This window comes from Balaenoptera acutorostrata, chromosome 20 (genome assembly GCF_949987535.1).
Source record: "Balaenoptera acutorostrata chromosome 20, mBalAcu1.1, whole genome shotgun sequence".
Classification (NCBI taxonomy): domain Eukaryota; kingdom Metazoa; phylum Chordata; class Mammalia; order Artiodactyla; family Balaenopteridae; genus Balaenoptera; species Balaenoptera acutorostrata.
The window spans coordinates 1425460-1449783 of record NC_080083.1 but is presented as its reverse complement, the minus strand read 5'-3'; the positions used below and the strand labels follow the sequence as shown (position 1 = coordinate 1449783).

The following is a 24324-nucleotide window of genomic DNA, read 5'->3' as shown; positions in this document are numbered from 1 at the left end:
TGAGAGGCCCGCGCACCGCGATGAAGAGTGGCCCCCGCTTGCCACAACTAGAGAAAGCCCTCGCACAGAAACGAAGACACAACACAACCATAAATAAATTAATTAATAAAAAAAAAAAAAAAAAAAAGAATTAAAAAAAAAAAAAAAAAAAAAAAGACCTCTCAGGGTTAGGAAAGTCACTCCAAGGGCTTATCACAGATTTCACCTAACAGATCTAGGTGAATTCCTCCCTTTTTAAGGTCCCCCAAATACCTTGAGCTTTCTGTACCTGTTAGTGAGTGGCCTTCCTAATTTACCTGATAAAGCTGCTAGGAACCTAAGAGTTTACAATCTCTGGAGGGAGCAGTTAAAGAAAAAAGATATGTTCCAATCCTGCTTACAAAGATATAATTTACCAAATTACTGTAAGTCATAATGAGTTTGAGGGAAAGGTTTCCTAATACCTGGAAAACACAGATTTAAACCAGTAATTTTTCAGATAGAAACCATAAAATCTATAACCGTATTCAGCAGTTCACTCAGTCTTACGTAACTAGCTATTTTTGTTAACAGTTTCTCATTAGGATTCTTTAATTTCTTACCCAGTTCAGCATTATGGTCTGAAAGTCAGAAACTTGTATTTGTCCAAAAGTCCTTTTTATAAATCTTCTTGAAGAGGAAACATTTTTGCAAATGCATCAGAATAAAACCATAACTGTCTATAATGATGAAAGACTTAAGAAGGCATGTTTAAATCTGATTACAATGCAACTGACAAAGAAACTTGGTTACTGCTGTGACATACAACACTTTCAGATATTAACTAGAATTATGACTGATAACATTTTACCAGGACATATCAGAATCTTAGGAACTCCATATAATTTCTAGGATATCTATATTAGTAACATTTACCATACAATATAACCTAAGAAGATTTATTACTCATTTGACAATACTTCCCATGTAATTTAACATACCAAATGAACCCAATTAGTTTAATATCTCTCTTTGGGATGTTTCAGGTGCCCTTTGAAGCATGCCAAAGTTAGCTAGAGGTCAAAAGGACTTCACTGGAATTTGATTTAGGAGGGTTTTTTTTTAAAGCTTTTATTGAATTTGTTATGATATTGCTTTTGTTTTATGTTTTTGGTTTGTTTTTTGTTTTTTTTTTTGAGGCATGTGGGATCTTAGCTATCCCACTAGGGATTGAGCCCACACCACCTGCGTTGGAAGGTGAAGTCTTAACCACTGGACTGCCAGAGAAGTCCCTGATTCAGGAAGTTCTGTCAAAAAAAAAATATCAAAAAGGGTTTAGAACACTCAGATAGGACAACAGGTCACTCTGAAACAATAGTTATTGACTTAACCAAAGTAACAATAAAGATTTCAAAGGCAAATACAGAACAAATCACTTAAAAGGAAAGAAACTTGAAATCTGTTATCAAAGGCAGTTCAACATTTTAAGAAATCTTGTCCTCAGAGAGAAAAACAAAATTCAAGTTTTGCACCGGCTTGCTTTTAAAATTCATTTACTCAAATTTTTAAATATTAAATTATTAATTTATTTTTTATATTTGGCTGCATTGGGTCTTCGTTGCTGCGTGCCGGCTTTCTCTAGTCGCAGCAAGCGGGGGCTGCTCTTCGTCGCGGTGCGCTGGCTTCTCACTGCAGTGGCTTCTCTTGTTGCGGAGCGCGGGCTCTAGGTGTGTGGGCTTAAGTAGTTGCAGCGTGTGGGCTCAGTAGTTGTGGCACATGGGCTTAGCTGCTCTGCAGCATGTGGGATCTTCCCGGACTCGGGCTCAAACCCGTGTCCCCTGCATTGGCAGGCGGATTCTTAACCGCTGTGCCACCAGGGAAGTCCCTGCTCAATTAAATTTATTTTAATCTTAGTCAATCCTGACCATGCACATAACTCTTTTCTTGGGGTCCACTTTCCACAAACCTTCCCTTACTTTCTGTATCCATCATTTTATTTTCCCATTCAGAAACAGCCACCTGTAAGTCAGACCTACTTCCTTTTCCCTTAATAAAATGTAATTCCATTCTTCATCCCTTCTTTACTGGAAACACACACCCTACTTTCCTACTGTAGACTGAAATGTTTCCTTTATTATTTCTATTAGCTTTAATTGCATGTTTAAATTAGAATCCTCAGCTCTTAAACCTTAATTTCTTGTGAAAACTAAGAAGTAAGCAATTATGAACTGTCCTTTACATTGGCATTCTGTAGATTGGTGAACATAAATACCAGTGATATTTTCTAAAAATATTTACTTTCTTTAGAGAACGTGACACCAAACATATTCATTAATAGTCCTAAATACCTTTTGTTTCTCTGTAAAAGGAAGCCAATGTTCAGTAATCAATGTTTCGGTATATTATTTTATTTGGGAATGCTAGTTATTCAATAAGCTTCCATCACTTAACTTAATTTAGCACAGCTCTAGAATTTCAAGTTACCAGAATCTGGAGAGACTATTTTATCTTATTTTATCTTTTAATTAAAATACTGAGTTTAGGCCGGCCAGGGCCCCGGCTGGGCTGCGCCTAGCTCCGCAGGGGCGGGCAGGGGGTGCCCAGGGGACCGTGGGCCCCGGGCCCTGAAGCCTCCGGGCCACATCCCTCTGAGCCGCGAGTGGGATCTGGGGCGGGGCGCCGAGCGGACAGGCCTGGAGAGAAAAACAAAACAAAACAAGACTGAGTTTATTTCACATGTATATTTTTGTCTCCCCACCATTTCCATTTGTCTGACCACCACTATGTCCTATCATAACATTCCATACATACTTAAAACCAAGCAAAGGGTGGAGTTCCATCTTTAAAAACTAAACAGGCGTTTTGGACAACACATTCTTGGCAGTGGAACCTGGACAGCTATCAGACACGGTAGGGAAAGTTCTCACTCTGCACTATAAAAAGGACAGCCAGATAGCAACTGTTACAGGAATGAAATAAGATGGGAGATTTTAACGAACTGTTGAAACTATTTTCTTAAAGAGACTTCCTCCACTGCCAGAGATCTTGAATAGCCTCCTGGTCAGTCATCCAGAAACAGTTCTTCACATACTTGATGAATTTGGCTTCCACTTTGGGAAGGGAACCACCTTCTTCTATACTTGCTTGCATTTTTTTTTTTTTTCTTGCTTGCATTTTTGCTTTACTGTCTTCTAAGAGCTAGGTCCTTTCGGTGTTTTAGGAGTTTTTTCCTGTTTTTTGAAGGATTCTTGACCTTTTGATCTTGGTGTTGATGGTTTTGAGTCTTTTCCATTCTGGTTTGATTTCTGTGCACTTTTGGCTGGAGTATCTCGTACAGATTTCTTTACTGGAGCTTTTTCTTCAGCCTCCTCATCATCAAAGTCATCATCATTGTCATCTTCATCATCATCTTCATCTTCATCAGTAGCAAGTTTTGCTTTTTTCTGTGGAAGCTTGCTACCACTTCCAGGGGCAGAACGCTTTCCAGATATACTTAGGAGTGTCACATCCTCCTCCTCTTTGTCTTCTGACTCTTCATCTTCCTCCACAGCTACTAAGTGCTGTCCGCTAATACGCACAGGCCCTGAGCCACACTTCTACCATCAGACCGCAGGTGGTGGTATTTCAAAGCCCCCAGGGGAAACCGTTGGCTGCACAGACATTTTCAGAGTTGCCAGTGTTACTTTGATTGGACTGCCTTCATAATTCATCGCCTCTGCTTCGACAGTGTGCAGTTCATCCTTTGCGCCAGCCCCTAAGCTGACCGTTCTTAAAGATGACTGGTGCCCATTTTCATCATCATCCACCTTAAAGTGATCATCTTTGTCGGCCTTCAGTTCACGACAGAAAAGATAGTTCTGGGGCCTCAGGGGGCTCATGTCCACGTCCATCGAATCTTCCATGGGTTGGTGGCACGCACTTAGGTGGCAGAGAAGGCGGACGGAGAAAAAAGACTACTGCTCCAGGGAACAGGTGCACAGGACAGAATCATACCAGGTGGAGAGACTATTTTTGATGGACATTCCTAAAGCATAATTATTCTTAATAGAGTTTATCTAAAAGCTCTTATCTCATTTATATTTTCTTTCCTTAAAAGTTTTTTCACATCAAGTTACTTTCCTTGCTGACAAATTTGTAACAGATATAACAAGATTTTATTTAGCTTATATTAAACTGAGGCACAGTAAAGTATTATACTTAATGTTGATGACTCTAAAGACATGTCTATATTAATTAGATCAATAAACAAACATTAATACCAGGTATTAATATAGTACTATTTCCCAGTTCACTTGAACCTGAGATTCATTTAGCTTAATTTCTCTTGCATTTAGAATTGTTTGATTTGTAAGCGCTTACTTTTCTTTAAGCCAATTAAATAGAGCTCATTTACAAATTAACCACAGCAATATTATCCAAAGACAAAGACACATACTGAGACCTAAATATATCCAGACAGACACAACAAGAAATCTAGCTGCATTTTCTAAACTTAGTCATGAATCAGATATTACAATATAAAACTCACTAGTTTATAAACAACACTTGGAATAAGAAAAAAATTTTAAGGTTTTTTTTTTTTTGTCCTTTTTATCCTTCAGTCAGGAATTAGAGATGGTCTAGATAAGATAAGTGATCCTGAGAGCTCTGGTCTCAAGGCACAGGGAGAGAAAATCAGGCTTTCCTGGTAGAACTCATTCCCTCAGGGTCAGAATTCTGAAGATTTTTTTTCCTTCAAGCTAGCTTTCTCTACTGGTTTGGAATTAAACAGGGGTTGGTTAACCTTTGACTGGCATTGTGTACTTAATTGGCGCAATTGAAGGTTCATAATTTTCGTAGATACTCCCTTTTCTTTCTTTCCTTTTTTTTTTTAATGGTCTTCAAAGGTTGGTCAGCCAGTGTATCAAAGGTGTTTGTATGTAACATGAACCAACCTAGATTGTGTTTTTGACTAGAGTAGATAAATCCTCATCGAAGCCTTCTAAAAAGGCGGAGTTAAGCAGAGAATCATCTTGGTGGTTAGAGAATGATTCAGGTGTCAAGCCAGAATGTTGCTTAAAAGTTTTTTTTTTCCTGTCAAACCTTCCCTAATAGTTCAGAATTGATTCATCCGATCTTTGCTTGCACTGTTGAATTTCTGTCCAGTCTACGGTTTTTGGAAAAAGCTCTGGGATAAATTCAGGTATTTTCTGAGCTAATTCCTTGTATTCAGTGCAAGCTTCTGGACTATGTGATTCAAAATCCATTAAGGGGCTTTTCCATCCTGCCTTCTCTATCCATTTCCTTGCTTGGCTTTCAGAAACTAACAGCTGTATTAACTGATATAGATCTGGAAACCCGGGCTCGTAGGTCCGGATGGTTAATTCAAAGTCCTTAGCAAATCCCAATGAATCCTGACTTGGATCGGGAAATTCCTTAGCCAAAACTCTAAGTTCTACTTGGGTCCAGAGTGCGTACATACGCACCAAGGACGGTTCACCTCTCCCTGTAATGAGTTTCTCCTTAAAGGGAGCTATAGGGCTTCCCTGGTGGTGCAGTGATTAAGAATCCGCCTGCCAATGCAGGGGACATGGGTTTGAGCCTTGGTCCGGGAAGATCCCACATGCCACAGAGCAACTAAGCCTGTGCGCCACGGCTACTGAGCCTGCGCTCTAGAGCCCGCGCTCTAGAGCCCGTGAGCCACAACTACTGAGCCCGCGAGCCACAACTACTGAAGCTTGTGTGCCTAGAGCCCATGCTCCACAACAAGAGAAACCACCGCAGTGAGATGCCCGCGCACCGCAACGAAGAGTAGCCCTCACTCGCCTCAACTAGAGAAAAGCCCGCGCGCAGCATCGAAGACCCAATGCAGCCAAAAATAAATAAATAAAATAAATAAATTTATTTTAAAAAGGGAGCTATAATCACTTCTGATTTTTTAGTCCTCCTTTGCTGGGGAGAGGGCAGCGGCAGGAGGCAGAAGAGTTGGGAGAGAAAAAGGAGGTGGCGTCTGGACCATTCAGATAGAAGAGGCCACGTGGGAGGAGCAGAGGGAGAGACAGAGTCAGAGACAGAGGGCCAGCAGCCTATTTAGAAGCTTCTAGACACCAATCAAAGTAAGCATTCCATGCAATCTGTTTGATCTTACGGCGGCTTTTTCTTTTTTTTATATAAATCTATTTATTTCTTTATTTATTTTTGGCTGTGTTGGGTCTTCGTTTCTGTGCGAGGGCTTTCTCTAGTTGTGGCAAGCGGAGGCCACTCTTCATTGCGGTGTGCGGGCCTTTCACTGTTGCAGCCTCTCTTGTTGCGGGGCACAGGCTCCAGACGTACAGGCTCAGTAGTTGTGGCTCACGGGCCTAGTTGCTCCGCGGCATGTGGGATCTTCCCAGACCAGGGCTCGAACCCGTGTCCCCTGCATTGGCAGGCAGATTCTCAACCACTGCACCACCAAGGAAGCCCACAGCGGCTTTTTCTAATTCTGTGCACAAAACAGCAATTTTGGGATAGCAGAAGAACCCCAATTTGGCCATTGTATGTGGAGGGCTCCTTTAGCATAATTTCCCCAATTACGTAGGTACTTGCATGTATAAACCTGGCTGAGGTGTTAGCCAGAGGCTGGCTTTCTAATGCTCCTTGTTTCTGTGTTTGAGAGGCTCTATTTCCCATATTTAAAATATTTATTTATTTATTTATTTGGTTGCACTGGGTCTTAGTTGCGGCAGGCGGGCTCCTTAGTTGCCGCTCGCCGGCTCCTTAGTTGTGGTATGCGAACTCTTAGTTGTGGCATGCATGTGGGATCAAGTTCCCTGACCAGGGATGAAACCCGAGCCCCCTGCATTGGGAGCGCGGAGTCTTAACCACTGCGCCATCAGGGAAGTCCCCTATTCCCCATTTTAAAGTAGAATTTGTTAGGGATAAAATTTACTAGTGAAACTGTCTGGCTGCCGGTGTGCTGCTTGTGAGCTTACCTCCTCTAGGCGTCCCCCCAGAGTCGTTTCAGCCCTCCTACATGTCTCAGTTTCTCCCTTTGGTGGTCTGAGACCACCACAGGTGCTCGCTGAGTGGCCGATTCTTACCTGCGACCGCTGGACGAGCAAGCGTTTTAATTAATGAGTGGGCTTCCCTATGGGACCACTGCACGGTATGAGGACTCTGCCTCCAAGCCGTGCCCAGCCGGGAGGAGTCTTGTCCCTTTTCTTCGGAGCAAAGCTCTCGTGTAATATCTTCACTTTTATCCCAACAAATTCTATTAAGGTGGCCAAATTGAGGAAAAGCGTCAGATCAGCCTCTTACCTAACCACTCAGCACAGACCACTCTGTCTCCTACAACTGAGCAAACCCTGGTATCTTTCAACCAAGCCCCGCCACCCCAGTATCTTTCAACTGGGTGGGTATTCCCCGGTATCTTTCAGCCAGGCCCACCCCCCACAAGTATCTTTCAACTGGGAGGGGTCAGGTACCTGCTATACACCCCCAAATAAAACTCAGGATCATCAACCAATACGGGAGATCTGAGAACCAGGAGAGACTCCCCCAGATTCGTCTGGACTCTCCAAGGTGGCAGATGGGCGCAAGGGGCCTCTGCTGGTACCAAGGCTCTGGTTCCTCATAGAGTTCCAGTGAAGGAGAGAAGTCCATTCTGGATCCCTTCGTGGTTGCCATAAAAACTGTCAACTAAAAACATTCACAACATGAGGGTTGCAAGTTAAGTTTTTTGGGGGGCAAAATGAGGACTGCAGCCCGGGAGACAGCACTTCAGAGAGCTCTGAGAAACTGCTCCAAAGAGGCAGCAGGGAAGGTCAGGATATATGTGATTTGGGCAAAGAGGGGGAGTACATGCAGTCGAGCACTTATATTTTTGCAGCAGATTTCTGCTAGTCATGAGGAGCAGTCATCACCATGAAGGATTTTAGTGCTTTTCTAGATATGAGGAGATACAAGAACTGGGCTCATAAAATCGGCTCCTGAAAATATCTAACTCTCTGAAGACCTATTCTGCCAGTTTTCCCAGAGCGCAGAGCGCCTCATTTCTGCTCTCCACCTTGAACTCCTTTCCCGGGGGGTGTTGAAAGTCAGCAGCTGCAGAGCCCATGATTTAATCCTTGTAGGGGTAGATGGCAAGTGCCAATTTGTTGTTGACACTTTATAGTGAATTATAAACTATACATGGAAAAGCGTATCGTGCAGTCGATAAATCCTCACAAACTGGACAAGCCTGCGAGGCCAGCGTCCAGCTCGGGAAGCAGACTGTGACCTCGGGAGCCCCCCTTCCCCCACTCCCCGTCCTGACTCACGGTTTGTCATTTACACTTGTGCCACTTTACAGTCTGGGCTTCTTGTGAGCGTCCTCCACGTCGTCGTGTGTAGTTGTATTTTTGCGTGAACAGAGCTAACTTCCCAGGTTTCTGTGGTTCCTGCGTTCATGTGTTCGCTTTACTGCGGATGGGCATCTGGGTGATTTCTGGTTTGGGCCTTTATGGATAAATCATGCTGCTGGGAACCTTTCACATATGTTTTGATAGACACATGCATACACATTTTTGTTGGGTGTATACCTGTGAATGGGATTGTTGGGACACAGGTTGTACAAATTTTTTAGCATCCACCGATACTGACTGCCATGCCCTTTCCAACGCAGTTTAGCCGATTTACACTCCCAACAGGCCCAGTTGCACTGGGTACTTTCTGTCTTTTCCATGTTAGCCATTCAAGTAGATTTTTTAAAAACAGCTTTACTGAAGTATTAATTTACATACTGTAAAATTCATCTGTTTTTATGTGTACAATTCAACGATTTTTAGTAAACTTACAGAGTTGTGCATCCACCACCATGAACCAATTATAGAACATTTCCATCATTCCTGGACCCCTCACGCCCGGTTTAGTTTGGTTTTTAACCTCATTTTTTTCAACAGTCTTTGGGCGCTTATTTGGTGCCAGGCACTTTGCTAAGCAACATGAATGACTGAAAAGTCAGGAAGACCTGGTCCTTGTGGCCTAGAGAGAGACAGACGTGTAGCCCGATCACTGGGATCAGGTGAGGCACGGAGCAGCGTGGCACGTGTGGTGACCCGGAAAGAGTCGAGGGCTTGTGACGCTTTAACTGCAGTTGTGTGTGTGTGTTGGGGGTGGAGGTGGTGGTGGTGAGGTGACAGCGAAAGAGCATCAGCTTGGCCACCACCTGGGAAAGTGTCCCTCCAAAGGAGAGCTCAGCTTTCCAGGCCTTGGGTGGGCACCTCCTCCGATAGGACTTTCCCGACCACGTTAGGAAGAGGGGTTAGGGGTCTCAGCCCTTTACCCCCAGAACCTCCTGGGCTTTGGTACAGGTCTGCCTCCCTCCTGGACTGAGAGCTCTGAGGACAGGATCTGAGCTTTCTTCACAACTGTGTCTCGGGCTCAGAGCAGCATCTCAGCTTCCTGGGCTGCCGTAAACAAAGTGCCCCAACTGGGGGGCCTAATGCAACAGAAATGTATTCCCTCACAGTGCTGAAGGCTCAAAGTCAGAAGCCGAGGTGTTGGCAGGTTCCTTCTCCCTCTGAAGCCTCAAGGAAGGTCCTTTATTTTTTTATTTTTATTTTTATTTTTTGGCACAGGGAGGTTTTGTGTATGTGTCTCTGTGTCTCTCCTCTTCTTCTAAGGACACCAGTCATACTGGATTTAGGGCTCCCCTACCCCAATATGACTTAATCTTAACTAAGTACCTGCAAAGACACCGTTTCCAAATAACGTCACATTTTGAGGTTTCAGATGGACGTGAATAGGGGGGCACTATTCAACCCAATCCAGTGCCCAGAAAGTTTGTTGGAAAATGCCTGCCATTCTCTGTGCTCTGAGCTGGCGCTCACCCTGGAGCCTGCTGCTGGCTTTGGTGTGACAGTCACTTTGGTGGTGGTGGGGGTCCAGGAAGTCTGTTAGATCATGTCTGCTGCACACAGCGGAGTCCTGGGTGTTCAGTCTACTTTCTCCTAGAATCAGCTCCCCGTGGGTACACCCATACCAGCTCCCCTGGGACGGCTCTGGACGCAGTGAGTCACTACATCCCAGCTTCCCTCACCTTTTCATTTCAAACATTTTTTTAAAAAAATAAATTTATTTATTTATTTATTTTTGGCTGCGTTGGGTGTTCGTTGCTGCGCGCGGGCTTTCTCTAGTTGCGGCGAGCGGGGGCTACTCTTCGTTGCGGTGCACGGGCTTCTCACTGCGGTGGCTTCTTGTTGCGGAGCACGGGCTCTAGGCACGCAGGCTTCAGTAGTTGTGGCTCGTGGGCTCTAGAGTGCAGGCTTCAGTAATTGTGGCGCACGGGCTTAGTTGCTTCGCGGCATGTGGGATCGTCCCGGACCAGGGCTCGAAACCATGTCTGCTGCATTGGCAGGTGGATTCTTAACCACTGCGCCACCAGGGAAGCCCTCAAACATTTTTTCAATACACAGATAACGTGGTGATTTTTATAAACTTAAAATGTTTTTGTTTTCCTTTTTATTCAGACATTTCCTTATGTATTCACAAATAAGGCGTGGTGATATTTTTTAAACTTTTTAACCTTTTTTTGGTTTCATTTTTCACTTCAAACATTGAAAAAAAATACACAAATAAAGCACGGTGTTGTAAAATGAAGACAAGTGCAAGGAGATAGCACAAAGAGATAGCTAGTTGCCAACCCCAGGATCTGTTATTCCCATCTTAAAGCCCCTGATTTTCAGCTGGTCAGTTGGTCACCTGGAGTAGAGCCTACACTTCTCACTTCCTAGGTGGCGGGGGAGGCCGCATGAATAAGTTCTGGCCAATGGGATGAAACACAAGTGTTACATGATGGTTTCTAGAAAGCTTTCTCAAATGACAGCTCCTGGGTGCCCTTCGCCCTTTCTTCTCTGTTGCTTAGAAATGGGATGTGGTGCTGGTGTGCCTTCTGGGATTATGAAGTCAGGGATGCACCCTAGGGATGAGAGAGCACAAAGCGAAGTCAGCCTGAACCATGGTTGTCTGTGGAGACACCATGGCCGCCCTGGGCTGTTCGCACTTGGACTCTGATATGTAGGAGACACCAACTTCTGTCTGTTCAAGCCATTTTTATGTGTTTCCTGTGGATCGCCGCACGCGGGTGGCCTACAGCAACATGCATTTATTATCTCACAGTTCTGGAGGCCAGAAGTTTGAAGTCAGCATCGCTGGGCCACGTCAGGTCAACAGGGCCTCCCTCCCTCCCTCCAGAGGCTTTAAGGGAGAATCTGCCCCTGGCCTCTGCCAGCTTCGGGGGCTGCCAGCCTTTCTTGGATTGTCACTGCAACCTCTGCCTCAGTCTACACACTGCCTTCTGTGTGTATGTGTGTTGAATCGCCCCTGCCTCTCGCTGAGAAGGATATATGTGACTACATTCAGGGTCCGCCTATGTGATCCAGGAAAACTTCCTCATCTCGAGATGCTTAACTTGATCATATCTGCCCAGACCCTTTTTCCAAGCAAGGGAGTATTTACAGGTTCCAGGGATGAAGACTTGATAGCTCTGTGGGGGCATTGTCCAGTCTATTACATCACTGTTATTCATGTCCCTGTTACTTAGCACTAAAGGGAGACCCCAGTGAACAGAAAAGAATACATGCAAAGGAATGTTCTGGGCAGCAATCTGTGTTGTAGCGAAAAGGATGGAAATGGTCTCCATGGAGAGCTGACTTTGGGGAACATGCAAACAGATCATGGTCTGATATCATGGGGCCTCACACAGTCATGAAAAGGACTGAGCCGTGGCTACATTTATCAACACGGGTGAATCCCCTGCAGAGGGCTGTGCTGAGCTCCGTGCTGGGGCTTGAGGGCCAAGAGTTGAATTGGACCCCGCCCTCCCCCAAAGGAGCCCGCAGTCCAGTGATGGACCCAGACCCAGAACCAGTCATAACAGCACAGTGCATACACAACGGCAGTGTGTCCTGGGACCTGTGGTTGTGCTGGGAGCTCAGGGAAAGCTTCGCTGAGGAGGATACTGGAGGGTAACTAGGTCTGAACCAGACGGGCTTGGCGGAGGGGCGTTCCCAGTGGGGGGAAGTCCAGGGGCAGCGCTGTGGCCGTGTGAGAGGAGCGAGGGGAGCAGCTGCCGGCGGGGTGCTGCCAGGTCAGGCAACAGAGCTCCCAACAAGAGAGGGGACTTCCTGGCCCCAGTGACTGAGTGTCACGAGTGGTGTGACCAGGCTCTGCCCACCCCTGCAAGTGTCAGCGGTCACCAGGGCGACAACCTTCCTCATTCAGTCCAGGGTGGAAAGACGTTTCCACAACCAGGGATGACAGTCAGGAATGTTCCCTGTGGGCAGCTGTTTTCCCTTTGCCATGCGCTTCCCTCCCCCAGCGACCCAGTCATTCCCCACTGTTCTCTGCGTGGCTCTGCATCCGAGTAGCTGCACAGGTAAATACAGAAGCCACTATTCCTACATTTTTGGTTGGTAACTCCTCTCCTTTTCCTTATCTGAAAAAGACAACTACATCAAGCAATAGTTAGAAATCTATGAGGATGGGTACATAATGTATAAAGATGAGCTTTGTGACAGTAGCAGCATGAAGGAGGGAGCGAATGCAGCTGTTTAGGGGCAGAGTTTTCGTAAACCGTTGAAATGAACGTTAATCTTGAAAACATTACGTTAAGTGAAGGAGACAGACATAAAAGGCAACATACTTTATGATTGTATTTATCTGAAATGTCCAGAATAGGCACATCCATAGAGACAGAAAGTAGATTAGTGGCTGCCAGAGTCTGGGATTGTGGGGGTTAGGGGGAGAGAGGAATGGGAGTGACTAACTTCTTTTGGGAATGATGAAAACACTCTGAAATTGGATTGTGGTGAGAGTTGCACAACCTTGTGAATATACTGAAATCCACTGCACTTTATACTTTAAATTAGTGAGTTTTACAGTATGCAGATTATTTCTCACTTAAAAAAAAAAAAAACAAAAACCAACCTACCACCCTGTGTGTAGCAATAGGAATGTCCTCGGGTGCAAGTAATGGACAAAAACAAACCGCCAGAGCAGCTGCACCCAGGTGTCTACTCCAAGTGCCACTCCGAGTAGCGGCCGGGCTGCACGGAGCATGGTGTGTAAGCGTGACTGGAGGTCAGGCCACAGGGCAGCTTCAGCTTCTCAGGGTATAGCCCAGAGAATCTGCACTTCTCACGCTCTCCCAGGTGATGCTGGTGCTTCCTGTAGGAAGGCAGTTCTGTTACCTACTGCTGTGTAACGGTCCTTCACAAAGCATAGAGGCATAAAACAATTGTTTACATGTCACGGTTCTGTGACTTGACTGGGCTCGGGTGACTCCCAGGGGGTCTCTCATGCAGTTGTAGTCAGATGGTGGCTGGGGCTGGAATGCTCCAAAGGCTGCTCACCTGGGCTCACCTGCCTGGTACCTGGGCTGGGATGGCTACAACCGCCAGGGGCTGGTCAGGCCTTGACCTCTCTCCATGCAGCCTTTTCACATGACTACCTTTCCACATTCCTTAGAGCAGTCTGCTCTGTGACATTGGCAGCTAGCTTTCCCCGGAATGAGTGTTCCAAGACAGAAAGTGGAAGCTGCAAGGTCTGCTGGCCTGAGCCTAGAAATTGGAACATTATCATCATTCTTTGGGGTTCTAATGGTCAAAGCAGTCACAGGGCCCGCTTGGATTCAAGGAAAGATCACATAACACCTCAGTGGGAGGGATTTTAAAGAGCTTCAGCGCCATTTTTAATCCTCCCAAAAGGTTCTGCTAGATTCCTTGGGAAGAGCTTGTAGGTGCACTGCTCCCTCCTGAGTTCTTGTACCTTCATGACAGTTTCATTGCCACCTGGTTTTGTTGTAGATCTAGTCTGTGAGATTGGGTGTGCTATCCTGGCTGAACTGTTTGTATGTAGGAATTTGTGGATATTGAAATACTATATCACCACTGACACCATCATCCAAGACTCTTCCCTCTGTGTTTCAATTTGAATCTGTGTATTTTTTTCTTTCCTGATACAGGTCATCACCCAGTGTGGGAGCCACAGGGCTCATAGAACATGTAGGAATGTTCTGGCCAGTGAGCCCTCTTCGGCCTTTGGCTGTGTGACCTCTAGAGACTTGAACTTTCTGAGTTTCTTCATTAGAAAATGAAAATACTTACTTTGAGGAGATGCATTAAGAGATGGCAGATTAAAAAAAGAGAGAGAAAGAGATAGCAGATAAAGCCATCTGGCACATGTTAGACAGTCAGTAAAGAGTAGACATGAGAAAAATAAAAAATAAGTTGCCAACAGATTGAAGAGAAAAACAAAGACAGATTGGAGGTGTGGGCTGGATGGTAAGTCAAGCCAATCCTTCTAGAGCAATTGGTAATATTTAACAAGAGCTGGGCAACTGTTCTTTCCTTTGGCCTGGAATTTCCCCATCTGGGAATAAATTCCAAGGAAATCATTCCCAAGGGGAAAATATGCAGTTTCTCTGCAGATGTTTTTAACAGCACTATTCACAATAGGAAGTGACTGGAAACAAAACAAGTGACTAATTTAAAAAGTCCTGAAAAAGCAGAGGAAGAGAGCAAGACAGCGACAAAAGATAGAAGTATAGGGAGTTCAAGGGGTTAGTTCCTCCACTAAAGCAACCATTAAGCAAAAACTGACAGAACTAACTTATTTTGGAACTCTGGAATCCAACCAAGCGCTTACAGCAACCAGGGGAGTGTTTAATGAAGGAAAAAAAAATGTTAAGTTTCAGTAAGAGGGGATTGTGGTGTTTTTTCCTTCCCACCCACCATCCCCCATTGCCCTGCACACAGGTGGCTGTGGAAATGGCAGCCTGTGTTCCTGGTGTGACATGCTGAGCCAGGGGTCAATGTGGACTTTGTTTTCAAACACTGTGCTGGAAAGTTTCAACCAATTTGGCAGTTCCCTAAGGTACTGGTGCTGAGGTTTTGCTTGGTTTTGCGCCCCCTCAGGTTGAATCCAGTTTCAGGAAGTGACTGTCAAAAGCATTTAAAGACATAGAATCCCCTTAGCCATCTGGGGCAAGGGTCAGTGGACAAGGATATCAGCAGATGTACTAAAAGGCCTGGGAAGAAGGAGGCTGAGGAGGAAGATACTGGGTGGAATAAGGGCTTTGAAGGACTGTAGCATATACCACGGTATTTGGACTACAATGAACATGCCCAGGGCCAGATGCACACACAGAAGGGATCTCACAGGATCCTAGGGCTGCAAGTCTAGCTGACCCGTAGGCTCTGCATAAGCAGGAGATGAAGCAGAGTCCTAGGTGGCCTGGCCAAGCATTGTAGGAGCACCCCAGGTCAGATCCAATCTGCAAAGACTGGGAGAAGGGTTATTTCTTTTTCTTTTTGGATCGGGGCTTTTATGAAAATTTCTGACCACTGAGATAATAGAACAGAGAGTTCAGTGATGACACATGGCAAGAAATACAGTTTTTACAAAATAGTTTGGAAAAGTCACCAAAAAACCCCACACAAAACAGAAAATGCCAGTTCTCCACAATCAATAACAACAAACTCTGGGGAGAGGGAAGAATCTGATTTTCAGAGTTATCATGTTATAATATTCAAAATATCCAGTTTTCAACAACAATAACAAAAAATGATGAGGAATGCAAAGAAAGAAAAAAGTATGTCCCATTCACAGGAAAAAAAAGAAATTAAGAGAAATTGTCCCTGAGAAAGCTCAGATATTCAACTTACTAGACAAATACTTCAAATCAATTGTCTTAAATATGCTTAAAAAGCTGAAGAAGTCCAGGAGAATGATGTATGAACAAAAGGAGACTATTACTAAAAAGATATAAATTATGAAGAGGAACTATATGGAAATACTGGAGATGAAAAGTACAGTAGTTGAAATAGAAAGTTCGCTGGGGTATCAGAACCAGATCTGAGCAGGCAGAGGAAAGAATCAGCAGACAAAGACAGAGCAAGTGAAACCATCCAGTCTGAGGAGCAGAGAGAAAAAATCATGAGGTAAAATGTTCAGAGCCTGAGGGATGCATGGGCCATCACAAGATATACCAATACATGCATTATGAGAACCCCAGAAGAAAGAGAGAAGGAGAGACAGAGAGGAAGGGGCAAAAGAATATTTGAAGAAATTAAGGCCAAACACTTACGAAATTTGGTGAAATCATAATCAGCATATTCAAAACCTCAATGAACTAAAAGTATGACAAATCCAAAAAGATCCACAAAAGATGTATTATATTCAAATTCTCAAAAGCCACATACAAGGAGAAGGATTTGGGAAAGTTAGAGGGGTAGCAAGCACCAGAAACTTGTCTCCCCACCTAGACAAGAATTGCCCAGGCAAAATCTGTCTCTTGTAACTATTTTGGAACTCTGGAGTCTATTGGAGGCTTGTAACTTCCTTTACTTAAAGGCTTGGACAGAAAAGGGTGGTTAATCTCAGTCAATATTAGTTCTTAGCAGCATATTAATTCCTCCTCCTACCCCTCAGTGCCATGGCAGGCCGCTGTTCACGTGTTCTTGGAGCAGCTCGTACAAGGTTGGCAGAAGCCGGGCAGAGGGGAGGACCATGTACTTCAGATACTGCACATCTGCCCTCTAATCACTGATGGCTGCTTCTCATCACACAGGTGCAGACCCAGAGGCAGGGCTATTGTGGCTCCTCTACACCCTCTCTGCCTGAAGTGACTTCCAGGGGATGTAAAGGACCAGGCCTTTTTTTCTTACTTTATTTTTCTCTTTTCCCCATTTTGGGAGCCAGACATTGAAAACTAAGACATTCAAAAGCACCTGCAATACAGAAGAAATTAGAAAGTCATTGTGCATGACCGAGGGAAAACGCAGACTCAAGAAACAACAGACAAGGGATTTCCCTGGTGGTCCAGCGGTTAAGAACCCATCTTGCAATGAAGGGGACGCTGGTTCAATCCCTGGTCAGGGAACTAAGATCCCACATGCCACAGGGCAGCTAAGCCTCAACGATGGAGCCTGCGTGCCACAACTAGAGAGATGCCCGTGCACTACAACAAAAGATCCTGGGTGCCGCAACTAAGACCCGACACAGCCAAAAAATAAATAAATAAATAAAAACAGAAACAATAAAACAAAACAAACAAAACCACCAGGCAAGACTGTAAGTTTACACCTCAGGCTGATCCTCAGCAAAAAGACAACTATAACAACTAAAAAATCAAAATCAAAACCAGCAAGTTCTGGGGAAGAGAGGGAATCAGATTTCCAGAAGTATCACATTATTAGGTTCAAATGTCCACTTTTCAACAAAAAATCACAAGGCATTAAAAAAAAAGAAAAAAAGACAGTATGGCCCATTCAACAAAATAAACAGCCAGGAGAAATGGTTCCTGAAAAAGACCTGGTAGCAGATTTACCAGATAAAGACTTTAAAACAACTGTCATAAAGATGGTTGAAGAACTAAAGGAAGATGTGAAGAAAGTCAAGAAAACAATGTATGAACAAAATAGAAATACCAGGACTTCCCTGGTGGTGCGGTGGTTAAGAATCCGCCTGCCAATGCAGGGGACACGGGTTCGAGCCCTGGTCCGGGAAGATCCCACATGCCGCGGAGCAACTAAGCCCATGCGCCACAACTACTGAGCCTGCGCTCTAGAGCCCGTGAGCCACAACTACTGAGCCTGCATGCTGCAACTACTGAAGCCTGCGCGCCTTGAGCCCGTGCTCCGCAACAAGGGAAGCCACCGCAATGAGAAGCCAGTGCACCGCAACGAAGAATAGCCCCCACTCGCCGCAACTAGAGAAAGCCCGCATGTAGCAACAAAGACCCAATGCAGCCAAAAATGAATAAATAAATAAATAAGTAAATTTATTTATTAAAAAATATAAATAAAGTTAATGGGGCAAAATATTAGCAGTAGGAGAATGTGGGTAAAGGAAAGGGTACACAAGTATTCTTTGTATTATTCTGATTCTTGAAACATTTCTGTACATTTGAAATTATTTACAAATGAAGTATTTTTAAGGTATCTGTGTACACTGATAAAGTTTTCATCGCTTACTCATCCCTTCACTCCTGCAATGTGTACTGAGTTCCTTCCATGGGCCATGCGCTGTGTCAATGCTGGGTATCCCCCTGAGCAGCCCCAGTTCCTGCCTTCGAGGCCTGTCCTGTCTCAGCAGACGTGTCAGCAACACATCACATAGCTGAATGGCTCCGTGCAGTTATGGTGTGTGTGTATATGGGTCCTAGCTTGGTTTTCTTACTACATTTCTCTGACTCCAGCCTCTCCAAGGGAGAGGCTAGCCTTTTATCCTCATGGGTTTGGGGCTGCTTGGCCATTTTAGAAGAGGACCAGGGGAATGGCCTTGGGCAGAACAGGCCTTGAAACTAAAGAACAAAGGCCCTGTGGGCCTGAGTCCCAGAGACAAAAGCCAGGCTCACAAGAGTAAAAGATTAACTTTGTCTCTGTTACACTCACAAGTATACCTAGTTGCCACAAGACAAGAAGCTCGGTTATCAGTTTTAACCTTATCTGTTCCTGTGCTTTCTTGCAGAAAATTCTCATTCACTTCTTTCCCCTCACAGAAGCAGTCCCTATTCCTGATAGATACCCACCATGGCTGCTGATACAAGAATTTTGACGATTTCTGAAAATTACCAGTGATCATGAGACAAAACCTCCCTTTTGTTATAAAAGCAACTCACCCCTTCTGCTCAGGGAGCTGGCACTTTTTTTTCCGCCGTCTTCCTTGTGCACGAGCTGTCTCCTTTAATAAAAAGCTTTGCTCAAGAGCCTTGTGGAAGCGATATTCATTTCTAGGGTATTGCTGTCCAAGAATCTGGAAAGGGCCCGGTAACAAGGACACTTGAAATGAAAATCTTCCTGTCTCCGTAGAAATTCTGATGTGAGGGAGGATGATGATGAGAGTAAAGACAAGGACTACATCCAGACTGGAAAGTAAGAAGTGAAACAGTTTCTCTTCCTGGAGGGCATCCTCTTGAATATAGAAAACCCTAAGGTATCCACCCAAAATTATTACAACTAATAAGTCAGTCCAGCAAGATTGCCGGACACAAGATCAGTGTGCAAAAATCACTTACAATTCTACACACTTGCAACGAACAACCCGTAAGTAAAGTTAAGAAAACGACTCTATGGCATTAAACAAAAAAACAGTAAAATGCTTAGGAATAAGTTTAACAGAAGAACTACAAAACTTACATTCTGAAAACTACAAAACATTGTTAAAAGCAATTAAAGAGGATCTAAATCAGTGGAAACATGGTTTTATCAACCTCACTCAGCTGTTTCTGGAACTCTGTGAGTGTGTAGGGTAGTCATGCAAAGCAAGGAGCAACTTGTGAACTGAGCTTTCAATAATTATCACAATACCAGAAAAGAAAAAAATGACAAACACCTGTGCTTTATTCTGGGAGTGACTTTGCAGGATTAGTCCATGCTTTGCCCCACCAAGCTTGATGCCTGAACTTGTCACGTGTGGATCTGCATGCACAGTGGTAGCCACACAGCAGGTGCTTTGCCAGATTGAATGACACTGTGAAGACAGTTTTTTCCTTGTTAGTTTCCTGTCAACATTCTCTTTTCCTCACTCCGGCTCCCTCTGCCTTCCTGCCCTGTGTGTGCAAGCACAGGTTTACAACGGAAAATGTAGGATCTCAAATGAATTGAAGGTGAAATGCAATCATGGTGCAGCATCTTTGCCCATTCTATTTTGTACCAGCCTTGCTCATTTCTCTATTAAAATCATACATGTTAGAGATGGATGAGCTCGCATAGCCTCCAGCACGTGGTAGGACCTCAGTCTCCATTTGTATGCAATTGAGTCAAAGACAGAATCACAGAAGACGTGGTCTCAGAGGATGGGGAAGATTTAGACAAGCATATTCCATGGAGCTGACCTCTGGGAATGTCTACTTTTTTACAAAGATGTTAAGCCCATGGGAACCATACCACCTTTTCGACTTTTCACTAAAGTAACTGACTAAAACACCAGATTATCATGAGATTTGCACCATTTTAAGCCATTAAGTTTGTGGTGATTGTGTACAATTTGTACACTTTAAATATGTACAGTTTGTTATAGATCAATTATACTCCAGTAAATTTTTTTAATGGCAAAAGATCTGAACAGACACTTCGCCAAAAAAGAGACATAGGAGGTAAATGAGCAATGTCATGAGTCCGTAGAAAGATACAAGTAAGAATCACAACATTCCTCTACCCTACTAGAAGGGCTTAAAAAAACAAAACAAACAAAAAAAATGCTGACAAAACCAAATCCTGATGAGGAAATGCGACAGCTATAACTCTCATACCTTGCTGATGGGGGTGCAAAACGATGCAGCCACTTTGGGAAACATGCTGGCAGTTTCCTATAAAGTTATACAAACACTTATCATAAGACCCAGCCATCCCATTTCTGATATTTACCTAAATGAGATGAAAATTTATGGTCACATGAAACCTGTACATGTGTGTTTACAGCAGCTTTATTCATAATACTAAAAAACTTGGTGCTGAATTTGACCAATGCTTTTTCTGCATTTATTGTGAAGATTGTTTTTTTTTCACCTTTATTCTATTAACATGGTAAATTGCGTTGATTGATTTTCAAATGTTGAATAAACCTTGTATTTCTGGGATAAACCCCACTTTGTCAAATGTATTTTCATTTTTATATATTGCTGGATTTGATTTGTTTTGTTTTTAAATTAAGTAATTAATTTATTTACTTTTGGCTGCATTGGGTCTTCGTTGCTGTGTGAAGGCTTTCTCTAGTTGTGGCGAGCTGGGGCTACTCTTTGTTGTGGTGCACAGGCTTCTCATTGCAGTGGTTTCTCTTGTTCCAGAGCATAGGCTCTAGGCGTGCAGGCTCAGTAGTTGTGGCACGCGGGCCCTAGAGTGTAGGCTCAGTTGTTGTGGTGCACGGGCTTAGTTGCTCCGCGGCATGTGGGATCTTCCCAGACCAGGGCTTGAACCTGTGTCCCCTGCATCGGCAGGTGGATTCTTAACCACTGCGCCACCAGGGAAGCCCCAGATTTGATTTATTAATATTCTGTTAGCTATTTTTGTGTCTCTGTTCATGAGGGATATTGCTATGTAGTTTAATTTTCTTCTAATAATTTTTGTCTAGTTTTTATAATAAGTAATACTGGGATCATAAAATGTTTTGGGAGGTGTTTACTACTCTATTTTTCTGAGAGACTTTGTATAGTATTCTTTCTTAAATGTTTGGTAGATAGGAAAACTGTCTGGGCCTGGAGTTTTCTTTATGGGAACTTAATAAATTCAAGTTCTTTACTTGATATAAAACTCTTCATAATTTCTAGTTCCTCTTAAGTCATTTTGGTAATTTGTGTCTTTCAAGGAATTTGCCCATTTCATTTAAACTCCCTTATTATTATTTAACGCTTGTATGATATATAGTGATGTCTCCTATTGCCCTTCCTGATGTTGGTAATTTGTGTTTGCTCTCTTATTTTTCTTGAGTATTTGAGCTAGAGGTTATCAATTTTGTTGATTTCTCAAGACAGCTTTTGGTTTCATTGATTTGTCTTCTCAGTATGTTCATGTATTGGTTTAAATGGTCGAGTGCAGTTATAAAAGCTGTCTTAATGTCCTTGTCTGCTAGTTTCAACACCTCTGTCATTTCTGCATGTTTCTATTCATTGATGTTTTTTCCTAGTATGGGTCATATTTTTCTGCTTCTTGGCATGTCTACTAATTTTTTATTGGACACAGGACATCATGGATGTTATTTGTTGAGTATCTGGACTTTGTTGTCTTCCTTTTTTTTTGTTTTTTTTGTTTTTTTTTTAAAGAGTAGCTTTTTTTTTTTTTTTAATTTTATAGCTACTTTATTTATTTATTTATTTATTTTTGGCTGTGTTGGGTCTTCGGTTCGTGCGAGGGCTTTCTCTAGTTGCGGCAAGTGGGGGCCACTCTTCATCGCGGTGTGGGGACCGCTCTTCATCGCGGTGCGCGGGCCTTTCACTATTGCGGCCCCTCCCGTTGCGGGGCACAGGCTCCAGACGCGCAGGCTCAGTAGTTGTGGCTCACGGGCCCAGCTGCTCCGTGGCATGTGGGATCTTCCCAGACCAGGGCTCGAACCCGTGTCCCCTGCATTAGCAGGCAGATTCTCAACCACTGCGCCACCAGGGAAGCCCTGTTGTCTTCCTTTGAAGGGTGTTGGACTTTGCTCTGGAAGGCAGGTAAGTTACTTGTTGATGTGTTCGATCTCTTTGAGACTTTTAAAAATAGTTTATTTCAAAATAATTATGGATTCACCGGAAATTTCAAAGATAGTACAGAGAGGGCTCATGAACCCTTCACTGTTTTCCCCATGTCTGCATCTTCCATAACTATTGTACAATATCAAACTCAGGAAATATATGTTGATAAAATATGTATGTATAATTCTGTGCCATTTTATCACATGTATAGATTCATGTACAGCCGCCCACCCTTACCATGGTTTTACTTTCCAGGGTTTCAGTTACCCACGGTCAACCTCAGTCCTAAAATACTGAATGGAAAGTTCCAGAAATGAATAATTCATTAAGTTTTAAATCGCAGGCCATTCTGAGCAGCATGATGAAATCTCCCACCGTCTCACCCGGGATGTGAATCTTGCCTTTGTTCAGCTTAGTCCACCTGTTAGTTGCTTAGTAACCATCTGAGCTGTCAGACCAGCTGCCTCAGCATCGCAGGACTTGTGTTCAAGTGACCCTTATTTTACTTAATAGGTCCCCAAAGTGCCAGAGTAATGGTGCTGGCAATCCGGATATGCCAAAGAGAAGCGCTACAGTGCTTCCTTTAGGTGAAAAGGTGAAAGTTCTAGACTTAATAAGGAGAGAAAAAAAATCATATGCTGAGGTTGCTAAGATCTACGGTAAGAATGACTTTTTTAAAAATTGAGGTATAGTTAATGTACAATATTATAAGTTTCAGATGTACAGCATAGTGAGTCACAATCTTTAAAGGTTATATTCCACTTAGTTATTATAAAATACTGGGTATATTCCCTGTGCTCTACAATATATCCTTGTAGCTTATTTATTTTATACATAGTAGTTTGTACCTCTTAATCCCCTACCCCTATCTTGCCCCTCCTCCCTCTTCCCTCAACCCACTGGTAACCACTAGTTTGTTCTCTATATCTGTGTATCAGTGAGTCTGTTTCTTTTCTTTCTTTCTTTCTTTTTTTGGCCACGCCACATGGCACGTGGGATCTTAGTTCCCCGACCAGGAATCAAACCCGTGCTCGCTGCAGTGGAAGCAAGGAGTCTTAACCACTGGACCGCCAGGGAAGTCCCTATTTCTTTTTTTATCTTCACTAGTTTGTTTTATTTTTTTAGATTCTGTATATAAGTGATATCATACAGTATTTGTCTTTCTCTGTCTGACTTAATTCACTTAGCATGATACCCTCCAAGTCCATCCATGTTGCTGCAAATGGCAAAATTTCATTCATTTTTATGGCTGAGTAATATTCCATTGTGTATATGTACCACATCTTCTTTATCCATTCCTCTGTTGATGGGCATTTAGGTTGTTGGAGATTTTCGTATTATCTTCCTGTTATTGATTTCTATTTTGGTTCCATTGTGGTCAGAGAATACACTCTGTGATTTCAATTCTCTTAAATTTGTCGCAGTTTGTTTTGCGGCCCAAGATGTGGTCCACCTTATTCACAGTCACCCGAGAGCACGTGTAATCTGCTGTTCTGTTGTTGGGTGGAGTGTCTGAGAAGTGTGAATCGGGTGCAGTTGGTTGATGGTGGTGTTGGGTTCTTCAGTATCCTGGCTGGTTTCTCTCTGAGGCTTGTTTTAAAGTTTTGCTAGAGGAAAGTAGGTTAGCTTTCACCCAGGGGTAGTTTGGACTTACTACTCGGACGTGCCGGGTCCGGGGTGTCTGCTGTGTTCCCCCAGCCAGCACTGAGGAAGCTACTCTGGCTGCTCAGAGCTTGAACATCTTTCCCTGTGAACTCTGGGAATTTGTCAGCTCACAATTCCCTGGTTGTACGTCTTTGTGGAGTTTTACTCTGTGCATGCAAGTCACGCACTCGGCAAAACTCCAAGGAGTTCCACACACAAAGGAATGCCTCATTCTCCCCAGCCCTGATCTCCACCCCCTCCACCCACCGAGACCACCAGCCTCTGTGCCGTCCCCTCTCTGCACCCAGGATCGCCTCTGCTCACCCGGCCAGGGCAGACCCAGGCTCCCCCTCCCCCTTTCTCGTGAGTCCGAGCCCCTGGCCCCTGGTTGTCCAGAGTCTGCAAAGAGCCCTTGAATAGGTTTTGCCCAGTTTCCTAGTTGTTTATCAAGGAGGGTTAAGTGCAGTCCTTTCTACCATATCATGCCTGGAAGAGGAAGTCTGTTTCGTATTTTTAACATTCTGAGAATAATAATGTCACATGGCAACACGGGG

At 43.9% G+C, this 24324-nt stretch overlaps 1 protein-coding gene and 1 pseudogene across 1 annotated transcript in view; one reads left to right on the top strand and one right to left on the bottom strand.

Moving 5' to 3' along the window:
• Window positions 1–24324, top strand: part of SHMT1 (serine hydroxymethyltransferase 1) — a 62529-nt gene that overhangs the window by 3314 nt on the left and 34891 nt on the right. The window lies entirely within an intron of this gene.
• On the bottom strand, window positions 2956–3860 carry LOC103006849 (nucleophosmin-like; annotated as a pseudogene).